The 15,393-nt window shown below is 37.9% G+C and overlaps 1 protein-coding gene across 1 annotated transcript in view; it reads left to right on the top strand.

The window, feature by feature from the left end:
* The window catches only part of LOC126582884 (beta-amyrin synthase-like), a 101,272-nt gene that overhangs the window by 70,994 nt on the left and 14,885 nt on the right, over positions 1-15,393 (top strand). The window lies entirely within an intron of this gene.

Here is a 15,393-nt window from a genome sequence, read left to right as displayed (position 1 = left end):
AAGGAGAGTAAATTCTTTTCTATAATGGTAGATGAATCACATGAATCAATCTCTAGTACAAATATCATGTGATTCATCTACCATTATAGAAAAGAATTTACTCTCCTTCACTTCTTTCATAATAGCCTTAATAGTTTTGAAGGCACATGAATTGACAATATCTTTTTGAATTGAATGAGCTATTAGCTTGAGATTTCCTGGAGCATTTTCCAACACAACTTCCTTTATTTTCTCATCATGATCCGCAAGGAATTGCAAGAGCTCTAAATAATTCCCCCTATTATTTGAAGTGTCCCTTTCATCATGGCCACAAAAAGGAAGGCCTTGTCGCAAAAAGAACTTAGTGCAATCTATTGATCCATTCAAGCAAAGATGATATTTCATACACTCTTCTTCTGACTGTTTGATCACAACTGCTTCAATATGTGTCTTTTGGTTCATTAGATTACTAGCCACTTCTCTAGCTTTATTGTGGAAACTACCATAGGACCAACATGTTTGTCAAAACATTCTCTTGCATTCTTCCATTTCTTAAAGCCTACCCTAGTGAAGGCATCGCTTCCTAATTGTGAAAAGTTGATTTTAAAGAGATAGCAATGAAGACAAAATGTTGTATCTTTAGATATACTATAATCCAACCAATCTTATTCTTCAAACCACGAAACAACAAATCGTCGCTTTTTCTTTGCATGCAAAGTGTATGGGAACTCATACTTTGTAGGCTTACAAGGTCCCATTTGCAAATATGCTCTTCAGACCTCATCTTGAATATTAGATGGATAGTCCTTCATTTGAATTCTTTTTCCCGGGTCTTTCTCAAAATTATTAAAATCAATGTCACACTCATTTTATCTTGAGCTCGAACTACCTGAACAAGTAGATGGTGCTATTGGCTTTGGCTTGAAAAATCTTTCCATATTTCTTATTTCTAAACTACACATTTAACCAAAAACACAAAACATATACCAATCAACCAATAAACAAAAATTCCATCTAAATTTCAATGATAAAATGAGTATACAAACATAAAACATATCAACAATCATATCAATAATAGACTAAAAATCTCCACCAATATCTAATATAATTTAATTGAGATTAGATTAGAATACCAAAAACTTACTTGAATTTTGAACCAAATAGTGTTGGCTTGGAGAATTGAAATAAGTGGAGGTATGATATTGGAGTAATGTAATTATAATATGGGATTGGGTGGGAATAGAAATTTAGGGTTTTGGGTGAATATAAGAAAGATGGAGGGATCAGGGGGAAAAGCAGAGGAATGGGAAAAGGAAAAGGGACTCTCGAGAAAGATGGCCCATGTGGGGCTAGGCTTTAAAAGAATATGGAATCATGGACAAACGACACCATTTGTCTCATTGGCTTAAAAAAAAAAGGCCAAAACACTGCGTTTTGGACCAATTTTTAAAAGGGAACTTTAACGAAAAGCACCCGGTACTGTTCACTTTAACGAAAAACCACATTTTTACACTAAAAAGTCAATCCTGGTACTATTCACTTTACCCTTTATTTTGTCCTTATCATTAAAACTCAAAGTTTTCAAGCCCTTTTCATTAGTTTTCCTTTTTTAAAAAGGCCCTGTTTTCTTTCTTCTCCCCCGTTGTCTTCTTCGTTGCAAGCTGCAACCTCCAGCATAGACCCCGTGTTTGAGTACGAGGGGTCCCTCGAAAAATTTCTAGCAGCATTTTAGGATCGCTGAAGGGTCTTTGAATCTCCAAGGTCCCTTTGTAGATCCTCCCTAGGCCATCTAGAAGTGGCCCCGTTCAACCTTAAGGTCTTCCAAGCTGTATCATAGAAGAATAAATATTTTCTCGTTTTCATCACTAAGGATTGAACCATCTTTTGCTTTTCTAGGCCTAGTTAGGCCGAAACAAGACTTGGATCCCTTTGCCTCATTGCTAGGCCGGGTCCCTACTCAAAGAAAGATTTGGACCCTTCTCTTCAAACAACGACTTTGTCCATTTTCATCTTCTTAGATACGGCCCCATTCTATTAAGGACTTGGCCCTTTTCCTCTATGTTAGGCGGAGTCCTACTTTAATAAGGACATGGTTGGATGGATTTAACTAGACCATAAGGCCATGGACATGCTCATCCCTAGTTGGCCATAATTGTATTTATTTAGTGTTTTATTTATTCTACTTGGTTGTTGGTATCAAAACTCGGGCAGACTCTGAATTGGATTCAACATGTATTTGCATTGAATATTGTTTTCGATCTCAGTGCCACGAGATGGTTTAAGAGAAAGAGTGAACAGGCATGCCACTATTTGAGTGTGTGTAAAAATTGCGCGTTAATCTAACTTTGTATGATTGTGCACAAAGTGCGACTCTGGTTTGGTAAAGTTCTTTTATGTGTCTTGAGGGAACGAGGACTTAAAATTCAATGTGTTTCATGTATGCTTGCCTAAAATGTAAATGGAAAATAGAAATTAAAATGAGAAACAAAATGTTATCATTTCATGATGGAGTCAAGATTAAAAAGATTTCCAAAAGTAAAATTTAAGTTGATAGGTCAAGCTACGTGACTTGATGTAATGCTAGAGAAGTCCATGAAAGACAATATAATGCTAGAGAAGTCCATCGAGATCACTGTTGTCGGATTGGACTTATTCCAAAACATCCACCTCAGAGAGGAAATCAGGATGGTTAGAATTGCACATCCACTTAATCATACCACAAGTTGGCCGAGCTATAAAAGTTTTAGATCTCAGGGATCATAGGCAATGTTTGATTTGAAGGAAGGCCTTGAGATTGTAATTGAAGAGCTAAGAGAGTTCTAGTTGAAAGGCAACTCGATTTGTGATGAAAAGCTGTTAGGTTGATTAAATATTCACGAAAGCTTTTGTTTAATCGTTGGGATTGAATATAACAAAAGTCTCGAGTTTGAAGGCCTCTAGTTTTATTATAGGCAATGGAGAAGGAGCAACCTCAACCATATCCTTATGTTGGAGCAAGGTTAGATATGTCATTTGGCGCTGACAATGACTGTAATTCTTGGTTGGTGGCCTTCAATTATGTCTTGAGCCAGTTCACACAATGGCATTAGTGACATTAGCATATCGGATGATCTGTACGTGTGGATTTAAGGGTATCAAGATATTTTCGAGCTTTAGTTGTCTGCGTGGCAAATTTCAAGCTCCGGTCTCGAGATACATCTAGGATTGACACGTTACACCAAAATGCATCTATTTAACTCTCACTCACTTTTGAGACATGACCAAAACTAAGCCAACAGTTCAACAACGTAATATCCTTTCCTCTTATTTTGTGGTTGCATTTAACCTTTGTGTTAAGCTTCTTACATACCATAAGACATATCAAGCCATTCATAGGTCACCATTTTGTTTAGTTCCGGAATATTTCATGGCATTAACTGACCGAAACTCAGAGCCAAATAACTCATAATGTGAGTGATACACCAATATATCATTTAATCTTCCATATATATCATAATTTTTTCCAACAACAATTCACATTTTAATGAACTAAAGATGCACAATATTAACATTTAACCACATTAATCAATAATAAGATCAAATATCATTTCAAAAAAGTTAATAAAGCCAATCTCTATATTTCTCTACATAGATTCGAAGAATATCAAGATAACTTCAAGTTACAAATAAAAGAGTACCCCTTGAGAAACTCTTATTCATGAATCTAGAGGTTAGGAAGGTTTCAGACCAACTCAACGTAATCGAATAGGAAATGGGATTCCTGACTAACTTAATGGAATCCAGACAGATGAGGGTTATGGACCAACACAACGAAACCAAATAGGAAGTGGTACTTCAGACTAACTCAACGAACTCAAAACGGAGGAGGGTTCCTAACTAACCAATGAAACAGTCCTTAGAATGTGTATGCTCTTCCAATGTGGATTAACTAAACAGGACCATAGATAAGCATCTAATAGCGTGGTCTCCCAATACGGATTAATCAGGCATGACCACCTATAGAACGATGTAACTTAATGAGGATTAAAAAGGCTGAGTCACCCTTAGATAAATATGGTATCTTAATAAGGATTAACCAGGCAAGACCATCCATAATCTAATAGTAAGGTTCCCCAATGGGGATTAACTAAGCAGGACCATTCTTAGAATGCTTATGGTCCTCTAATGTGGATTAACCAGGCAGTATGATAGGTATGCATCTAATAGTATGGTACCCCAATGCAGATTAACCAACCATGACCACTTATGGAAACCACGTAATCGAGACCGTGACCCCTTAATGTGGATTAACCAAGCAAAGTCACCCTTAGAATTCATATGGTTTTCTAATGTGGATTAACTAGGCAAGACCATCCATGTAGCATACTACTACAAAGTACAGTCACATAATCACACATCACATACACATACCTCATACATCCACTTCTTACATCAAACCATATGAATCGCAAGTATAAGCACACACACTATTAGTTCAACGTAACAATAAATATCTAGACGCTCATACATACAAGTTCTACAGGATAATTCTAATGTGAATCCCAGCTCATCTTCTCCTACTGGTATTTGCACATCATTAAAGTAACCCAACACACATAAATCTATGTTGACCCTAAAAACTAACAAACCTACGTGGCGTGCATGCCAAGTAATTAATAAGCTAACTACGTCATTCGGTTATGTGCAGGGCGTGCCAACTCTTCGGTTGAGCTCGGCTGGAGAGTAAAATGTGTTGATGTTGCGGGCTGCTGACTTCTTGATTTGGTGACTACGACCGAGGAATGAACATGTATCGGCCTTTGGGTTCTAAAGCCTGAAGACAAGGCTGCTAGTTTTACGAAGTTCAATATCAGATTTGGCTTTCAATATGCTGAATGTAGTAACTTGGTAATGCCTCACTTCGCCAAGAAGGCTGATGAGATGACCTCTACCAACAAGGACTCGAAAATCCTTGTTTATCAAGAATTGGATAGGTAATCAGTTGGCCGAGAAGCAGTGCTGTTTATCCAAACTGAAGGTGCTCTTTGATCGGCTGATTCTACGGCTTCAGTGCTGTGTATCCAAACTGAAGATGTCGCCAGTTGCCTTCACAGTGATGTTTATCCAAACTGAAAATGTGTTGGCGGGAAAAAAGAAAATAAAAATCTCAAAGTTGTTAAAAGGTTTCGCGTAGAGCGAGAGTTTACGCATGGCAGTTTTGTTTATTGAATTAGAGGTTTTACATGGTGCACATCATCTTCTATTTATAGCAGTGAACTTACTCCTGGCTAAACCAGAGATGCACTCAGACTAGAACTCCTAAATGGCCAATCCAAGTTCCAACAGGTCTTTGAAAACTCTATAATGAACCATATTCATTTCCTAATTCTTAGCGCCTTCAACTTTGAGACCCCTCGTTGTACCAGGATTTGACCTCTTTGCCTTTATCCAAACCAATCATTCTAACAATAGGACTCGGCTAACTTGATTAGGAGGCCTATGGTGGTTGGACGACCCACAATACTTTTGGAAGAGTATTGGGCCGAGAACAAACCTAGGCTCGGCCCAATAATATTATTTTGGGCTCAAACGTTGCCCCTTCACTTCTGAGGTTGTTGGCTTGCAAATCTTGGCCGAATTCTGACCTTGATGAAGTGAAATCGCCCCTTTAACATATTACTAAAGGACACTGAGAGACCTCAAATTTCACAATCACTGAGATACATTTATGGAGAATGATTACACGATTTCAACCATGTCAGGCCTTTTTGCCACATGGCATCTTCCCGACATGTCAGCTCCCTAATAATGACGCTTAAGGTGTGTGGCCTATTGAAACGTCGTTTCATTATAAACTCGCCACTAAATGCAATCATGTAACCTTGATTCGTGAACTTTTGGGCATCCTCGAGTTCATGCGAGCACCTAAACGTCATTTCTTCATAAAACCCGCCATCACACACCATCATGCATCCTTAATCTGTGAGTTTTTCGTCCTTGTCACCTGGACTCTCTAAGTATTCGTCATGATTACATGACATTGCGATTGAATCTACCCCTAACTTTTCAAAATAAACCATTGGTCTTCTTCCTCAAAGCCTATAAATACCCAACTTCCTTCATTCAGACTTTTATGCTCTCAAAATTCTCAAATTTCTTTGCCATTTGCTCTCAAACTCAGAAAACTAACCTTACTTTGAAACTCTGAAAACCTTCATCCTCTTCAATGGTTGTAAATACATTCATTACTTAGTTCACTGAGGAATGCAACAAGTGTCGAAACATTACTGATGGAAACACCATCAAGACCATTCGATTCAAGGATGAACCAAATGTTCTCCATCAAACTCTCGGCCCACTCTTCAAGGACGATGTCCCAGAAACCATCATCGAAATATTGAAAGTACACTGCCTGAAACCCTTGTTCCAAAGGTATGATTGGTCGAAATGGGAATCGGCCAAACTCCAAGGTGTCTGGCCCTCAACTACTTCGGACTAGGCTGCTTGGGTTACTCGGATGTAGCTACACTTCGACGACGAGTGGAGATCTTTTATCATTTTTTATGCCATTAAACTCTTGACCATCAAGATGAATTTGGACCGAGAACTTGTGATGGCTGCTTTAAGCTTTTGGTGCTCGGCCACCAACACGATGGTTCTTCCCTTCAGCCCTCTTGGTCCGACGGTGTTAGATATCATAGCCATACTTGGCACTTCTCCAACCGGCCTCTCAATCAATGTTGCTATCTCTGGGTATAGATTCGACATGGACGTGAAGATCATTTTTGAAGATCGCTCTATTGAAGCCTTAATGCAAGGAGGCCAAAGACCGTAAAAAAAAGACATGCAGAAGCTACACAAAAACTTCTTTAACTGCAACACCCTGATCATCCATTTTGCTAGCTTAAAAGAGGAAGCTCACAAGAGGGGGGAACATGAGGCCTTCTTATTCTATTAGTACAACAAGTATATTTTCTGTGCAAATTGAATAAATGCCTGGCCAAGAACATGCAAGTTGCCAAAGCCCTAGCTAGTGATCTTGTCTTAGCTCTTAGCCCAGCCATCCTCGCTAACCTCAATCGGTGTTTAGCAGATGCTTTTGCAGGGAAGATCGACCCCCACCAAAACGGCCCAATCTGGGTCTTCTATCTCTGGCTGCAGGTCTATTTCTCGACAATGCAGCCAGAAGTCCCGAGCTTTAACCCTTTCGAGGAAATGGGCTTAGAACTGGCCTCACGCCCTCTTCTTGCTCACTCGGCCAAAAGAATCTTCAAATATTTCTTCAACCTAGAGGGCTTGTCAGACGATAAATTCCAAGTTTGTCGTCGCCGAACATATCCATAATTTATTGTCCTCCTATAATCAGCATGGGAAGAGGCCGAAGAAGCTGATCTCCGAATGTCATGGGGATCCTTTATCATTACTCGTGACCTACCCTACGGTTACGAAGCCTGACGAGGAAGCTAGGAAGTCTATCATCCTAACTTCCTGGCTCGTCAGCTGGGCTATCTCTAAGGGTTCCCCCTATTGTTCCTTGATTCTCACTTGCTTCTGAACCGATAACGCCTCTCAGGCTCTTCGGAGAGAAAATGAGAAATAGCCGATAAGGGGTTCAAGGAGCGATGTTCAAAGTTCCGCCTTCGATCGAACACTCTAGAAACCAGATGTGGCAGCACCTTCATCGACTGGTGAGATCCATACACTAGGGACTTTTTTAGTGTTTCGGTCGAGGAAATCTCCTAGAAGCTTTTTGGCGATCGACCCAAAAAGACTCTCACCCCAAAATCCAAATCAACGACCCAAGGTATATACCTTCTTATTTATCTTGTTCATCTATTTATTTCAAACTTCATTATGACCTAAACTCAAGTGTTTTTAGGTGGTCGTACTATAAAGAGGGCATAAGTGGTTATGATGGCTGCGACTAAGAAAAAGCTTCCCCCTCATATGACAAAGGCAGCAGCTACTGTGCTGACTCCATCGAGCAAACGACCTTACCCGGAAGTCCAAACTGCAGGAGACGCTCCTTAGCCTAAAAAACGTGTCAAGAAATTTGCCAAGAAAAAGGAGCAGGAGATTCATGTTATCTCTAGTCAAACTACGGGAGCAACTGCTCCTAACGTTTCTCTCCCTCCTTCTATCGTTGATGCCTTGATGAGAGAACTGCAAAATCCTCCAATGGATCAGGTGACTAAAGTTCACCCCACTATTCCGGCCATGGGCGAACCAGTCGTCGTTCTATTGGTCGAAGGTCCTACAACTCTGGGGTCGGCCCAATAGCTGTTGCTGTGGGGAATGCGGCCACTTTGGCTAAGAAAAGTCCTCCCCCAAATCCTAAAAAGAAATCAGTAATCGTCGTCGAAGAAGAGGTACCACCATTTTGTTAGCAATTTTTTTTTAATCTCTCAGAGTAATGAAAAAGCCTTTTCTGTCTAGGAGGACGAGAGTGAGGGACCCCAGTTGGTGAGGCGGCCTCAGTCGGCCAAACTGCCACCTACCAATCTTCAGCCGATGGTCAAAGCAATTGGCCAAGTCAACCCTCATGCAATCGAAGCGAGCGCGGGGCATGAAGCAGTACCTCCTGTCGAACCAGAAGCGATAGTAGAAACGCTGATTCATCTCCAAGATCGGAATCTTGGCATTCCTCCTCAGGAGGTCAATTCGTCTTTTGTAAGAACCTTCATTATCTTTTTATTAACTTTCTGCTCTAGAAGTCTAAACCAAGAAAATATTAAATGCCAAGTGCCCAATTACTCGTTTCACCAAAAATTCTATGCATCAAAGGGTGTTATCTATATTTCATGGCCGCCTCAGTGGCCATCAAATGTGGATAGCCTCAATCGGCTACGTGAATTAAAAGGAACCCTTAAACATTGGGCTCAACCATTAATTTCTCTAAATTCGAGCAACGAACCAACAAACACAACCGAAGTCTCCTATTGACAGGTCTTAAAGCAAAACTTCCTTTTTTCCGTTCCCCTGACTTGACTTTTCTAAACATATATATTTCTACACGCAGCCTTCATGGGAAATCGAACTTAACGCCCTTCTTTCAGGTTCTTTGGGGACGACCGGTCCTTCTGCCACTATAGTCGGACCTTATGCATCAGCGACTGAGTCAAATGCCCCTGTCAAGCTGCAGGAGCTCTTGTCTTTCTCGACTTCCTAAATCCTTGAACGCAAAAGCCTTGACTATGTAGGAGAATGTTTGAACGACCTTGCAGCTGATGGCCTATTGAGCAATGAAACTGTCACTCTCATGTCTTATATCCTAGAATGAACCCAAGAATATTTTGATATCTTCAAGAGAGCTCTTTGGGCAGAAGATGACTTTAAGGCTATAACGGTTACTCAAAAGGCTCTTCGTCCAGAGGTCGAGGCGATAAAAGTGAAGAAAGAACAACTGTCTGGCCTCGACTAGGTCGGTCGTTGCCTTTAATCTTGCAAATGCTTTTAAGTCAAGCAAACCTCATTTGGCTGAATACGTGGCTGGTGCGAATCAGATTGAGCAGCTGAAGATGGACAAGAGAACACAGCAAGCCGAAGTCATAATAGGCGAAGTAAGGTGGTTAGAGTTGAAAGCCACCCTCAAAGCTTTCCTTCCTTTGTCCTCTTAGAACTTTGTCTTTAGCTATAAATTGGTTAATCAGTTCTTCTTTGTACACCTTTTTTAAAAAATTAATGAAATGAACTTTTTATTCTTGCATCTCCTAAGTGACTGGATAATAATTTTAAAAAAAAATTCCATTGATTGGTAGTTTATGAATCAGACCGGTTCGATCCTTGAGGTGGTATGCCCCATTGCCAAGAAATTTATGGACGATGAATGGTCCTTCCCAATTTGGTGACCATTTCCCGAATCTAGGATCTTTAATTCCCACTGGCAATACAGTTTGCCAAACTAGCTCACCTTTGCGCAATGTTTTTAGTTTGACCCATCGATTATAAGCCCACTCATCAACCTTTTTCTGCGCCACTAATAAATTATAAGTATCAAGATGAACTTCCTCTAAGTCTTATAACTCTTGCCTCATGGCCTGATTGTACTAGGCACTAATCAAACTACTTTGTTCGATTACTCACATCGAGTTTATACTTAGCTCGACTGGTAGCATCGCGTCGTGCCCGTAAGTCAATGCATATGGGGTCGTCCCTATTGCTGATCGGAGTGAAGTTTGATCTGCCCATAAGAGGAGGATACTTAAGGTAGTTTGCACATCACGAAGTTTATAAAATGAAAGGATACTAGGGCCAACTTCAACCAACCCAGAAGAGGATTCAAGCGTGCCAAGTGCAAAGTGCGAAGATAGATGCAAGGGGGCTATCCAGGGAAACCATCTCCCTATACTTAATTTGGGAAAACGATTTCTACCCACCTCCACCTCTTGTCACCATCTTCACCCACTTACTTATTTTTATTTATTAATTCTCTTTTAGTTATTTTATGGCCACCCAACATTTTGTCAAATGCATGCAGCCAACTTCAAAATTTAAAATTAAACGACTAATTTGTTGTAATAACAAATGACTATTTAGGCGTAGAAGGATTTTAAATAAATTTTATTATCTAAGTACACCCTAAGTCATTTTTAACATTAGATAATATGAAGCGATGTTTAGGCCTTGAAGGTTTTCAAGTAACATTTTAGGCGTATTTCTACCTATACCTCTTAGAACTTCATTTTGATTTCAGTTTGCCCAATGTAACTCAAAAGTCATTACTTTATTCTCTGAAACTCAAAAGTCACAACTTTCAAAGAAATTGAACAGATGAAAACTATAAAAAAGAAATCGATTAGCCTACCGCACCCAAATCAACCCACATAAGAAATTAACATATCTAAGGTAATTCCAACCATGGTAAATAAATTGCTTTTAAGTAAATAAAGCTTGTGACAAGGGCTTTGATTCAACATCATTCACATAAATACCAAAGCTTTAAAGCAAAGGGTAATAATTCTACCCACTGTAAATAAATTGTTTTAAATAAATAGAATTTGTGAAAGGATTTTAAACCAACATCATTCACATAAATAAATAGTATCAGAACCTTTTATTTTTCCACTTCCTTTTGTCCCTTTTATTTGTTAATAAATTTTTTTTTCTTTCTGTCGGCACCAAGCTTCAAAACTTTTTCTTTTCTCACATGCTCCATAATTCCAAAAAAAAAAAAAAACTTTGCCCTTTGTTTTCTTTCACATGGTGCAACATACATTTTCAAAGCTTTTGGCCCCATTTCCCTTTTTATTTTTGTTTTCATTTCACAACAACAAGTCCTTTTAGTTACTCAGGAAGTAAAAGTAACAATAAGTTCCAATTGGTGTTCCTCCTCCGGTGAGTTTCGAAAAAGTCAAAACAGTTCCCATAAGTTTTGGAGTCAAGAGTGTCTACAACTTATGAGAATATCAAATCGTTAGATTCAGTTCAAATTTTAGTATGATATGGTTAAGAGGATACCTAACAACTTTCCTGACGAAACAATTTCAATATGAGCTACCAAAATGGAGTTTTGGTACTGATAAGGTGGTTGTCCAGTTTTCTGTGGAAATTGGAAACTGGTTTGGTATTTCAGACATCTGCGACCATCGCGTAATTAAAGTTTTCTGAAATTTTGATATGTTGTAGATATTGAGTGGATGAACAACTTTCAAGAAGAAAGTATTTCAATCTGAGGTCCGCAAGTTGAAGTTCTGAGGCTGTTTACATAGCTGTCAAATTCTCTACGAATTTTGAGTTTGTACTCTTTTGCTTCTGCAAAGAATGATATACAGTCATGAAACAACATATATATATTTGCTTCAAGAAAATCAGTAGTACAAAGATTTTAAGATAAAATGAAAAGATTTTCTTATTTATGAGATTCCAGGCGACATAGGTGAACAGGATTTATGGCGTTGTGCTTTCCACTGACATGAGAGTTTCTCGTGCTGATAACGTGTTGAAAAATCGACGGTGGGTGCAGTGGAATAAATAAAACAAGACACAAAATTTATGAGGTTCCTCTAGAGTCAGCTTGACTAGAGTACGTCATCGGGACAGCAATGGTGTTTTCATTACAATTTGGAATAATAGGTCTCTATTATCTCCTTTCCTCTTCCTCTCTTTTCTCTCTTCATCTCTTTTTTTTTTTTTTCTTCCTTCCTATCTCTCCCGTGAGTCACTCAACCTTCTTCACCTCTCATTCATTTTATAAACAAAAGAGAATACTATTCACTTTACAAATTTTCCACAAATCAATAGTGAAAATATTGTGCATAAATAGTAACAAACTATTCATGTAGGCCATCCACATATTATTCACAACAATTATAGATTTAAGTCTTAATGTGGGACATCAATAATATAGGGTTATTGATGTGGGGACATCAATAATATAGGGTTATTGATGTGGGACATCAATAATATAGGGTTTTAATTAGAGTCCATTTCAATAATTCATCAATGACGATGCAAACTCAACTCAACACTTGAAACAATAATTCATCAATGATGATGGAAACTCAACACTTGAAACATCATCAAGCCCTAAATTCAATGAGCAATAATGTACATAGTGTGATCATGATTACAAGCACTAAGGCCTCGTTTGGTATGCCATATTAGATTTCGGATAATACTATTTAATACTATCCGGTGTTTGGTGCCATTCCGTATTAAATTAGCACCAGATTATTTATGCGGCCCCGCCTATTTTATACGACACACGCTAGATAACTTATATACTCCAAATCGTCGGTATTATTAGTCGGGTCGCTGGAAACTAAATCTAGTTGGCTTTTTTCCATCTCTCACTTGCTGATTACTCCAGTGCTTTCCCGATCCATCTTCTCAACCAATATTCCTTCTCTCTCTTGACAAAGAAGGAACTAGAGTTTGGGGTGTGCAATTGTATATGGTTGATGGGGATGGGGATTGGATGGTGGAATAAGTTGGAATTGGGGTTAATTATGAACAAGTTGTCGACCTGCATTTGCAGATGCTCATGGCGAAAATCCATGGCGGCAACGTTTTCGTTTGAATTAGAGGTGATTGTTTTTAGTTTTTACCCATCAAATCGAAGGGATCTAATACCAAATTTCGGTTAAAATTGTGGAATTGGGTGCCATAAATGTTCTTCAATCTCCTTTTGAGGAAGTAAATGAACATGATAATCTTTGATTCTTTGTACATAACAACTTTTATTAATAGGAGGAAGAATTACGGACAAAAACAAGTCCAAAATGAATTGAGTTTTTATTTTTTTAACCGAGAACATATCTGATCGGTACTCTTTAATTTGTTTATTTTGTTAAAAAAGAATATAGACATTGTTATTTTTTTTTAAATCGGTTTTTAATCCAGTACTACACCAAACGCTTGATTAAATAGTCAGTACGCCCGACTAAATAATTAGTACTATCCGATGATAGATTATCCTATCTGACTGAAATAGTCAGTATAGTCTGAGTTGCCAAACGAGGTACTTGTAACGCATAATGGAGGTTGTAGTTTTGGAGAGATTTTTCAGTGTGTTCGGAATACGAATACATACTTCATATGTCATCATACAAGTGGAGGGACACTTGAAAAAATAAAAAATAAAAAAAAACTTCCCTTCTACTTGTGTAATGACATATACCGTGTTGCCTCCGGACACATTGAAAAATCTCTCGGAAGCTTTGAGGTATTGGCATGATTGACAATAATAAAGTTCTACCGCATGCATTCTTATCTATATGAGTGTGGAGGTGTTGCAGCCTTTTATGTGACTTAAACTCGCTTAAGAAACTGAATATGGACACAATGCCAATTTACATGGTAATAACAGATCAAGCAAAAAGAAAGGAAGGACCAAATTCTAGTATGATATGGTTAAGAGGATACCTAACAACTTTCCTGAAGAAACAATTTCGATCTAAGCTACCGAAATGGAGTTTTGGTACTCATAAGGTGGCTGTCCAGTTTTCTGCGGAAATTAGAAACTGGTTTGGTATTACACACATCTGCGACGATCGCACCGTTAAAGTTTTCTGAAAGTTTGATATGTTGTAGATACTGAGCAGATGAACAACTTTCAAGAAGAAAGTATTTCAATCGGAGGTCCGCAAGTTGGAGTTCCGAGGCTGTTTACATGGCTGTTAAATTCTCTACGAATTTTGAGTCTGTACTCTTTTGCTTCTGCAAAGGATGATATGTAGTCATGCAACAACATATATATATTTGCTTTAGGAAAATCAGTAGTATAAAGATTTTAAGATGAAATAAAAAGATTTTTTTATCTGTGAGATTCCAGGTAACAGAGGTGAACATGATTTGTGGCGTTGTGCTTTCCACTGACATGAGAGATTCTCATGCTGATAACGTGTTGTAAAATCGACGGTGGATGCAGTGAAATAAATGAAACAAGACACAAAATCTCCTCTTCCTTTCTTTTCTCTCTTCCTCTCTTTTCTCTCTTTTTTTCTTCCTTCCTATCTCTCCTGTGAGTCACTCAACCTTCTTCACCTCTCATTCATTTTATAAACAAAAGAGAACACTATTCACTCTACAAATTTTCCACAAATGAATAGTAAAAATAATGTGCATAAATAATAACAAACTATTCATGTAGGCCATCCACATATTATTCACAACAATTATAGATTTAAGTCTTGATGTGAAACATCAATAATATAGGGTTATTGATGTGGGGACATCAATAATATAGGTCAATAATATAGGGTTATTGATGTGGGACATCAATAATAATATAGGGTTATTGATGTGGGACATCAATAATATAGGGTTTTAATTAGAGTCCATTTCAATAAAAACTGAAAATTTGACATTACCTGAAACTATATTTTCCTTAACTAAAACTCATCTCTTTTTTTTTTTCTTGACTAAAGTCCATATTATTAGGCTCCAACTAAGCAAATTTCTTAATTAAGTTTGACTTTTCAAATTGTGTATTTTCCTAAACTACCCCTACTAATACTTAGATGGGGGTTTTGGATTTGTCACTTGTTATATCCATTTAATTAATTATATTTATTTTACAAAATATTTCATGCAATTCATTGTATTCAATGTATTAACTTTCAAATTGTTGTAGCGTGCTAATTGAAAAATAATAACGGCAATTTCATGATTTTGTGCATTAAATATACAATTTAATTTACCTACAAGCATAGCAATTAGACCCGGCAGTTTCTGACACGACACGATTACACGACACGAAAATAATGGGTTTCGGGTCAACACGATAACTTATCGGGTCATTATCGGGTGACACGTTAAAAGCCCGTTAATAACGGGTATACACGAGAGTAACACGAGGGTAACCCGTTTCGACCCGTTAAGAAAAAAATTATTTTGATAATTTTAAAGTTTAATTCCTAAAAGATTTATTATAAAATACAATATCCATATTAATATATACAATATATTATATATTAAATATATATATTTGTATTA

This window comes from Malus sylvestris, chromosome 9 (assembly GCF_916048215.2).
Source record: "Malus sylvestris chromosome 9, drMalSylv7.2, whole genome shotgun sequence".
Classification (NCBI taxonomy): domain Eukaryota; kingdom Viridiplantae; phylum Streptophyta; class Magnoliopsida; order Rosales; family Rosaceae; genus Malus; species Malus sylvestris.
This window is presented reverse-complemented; position numbering and strand designations above follow the sequence as displayed.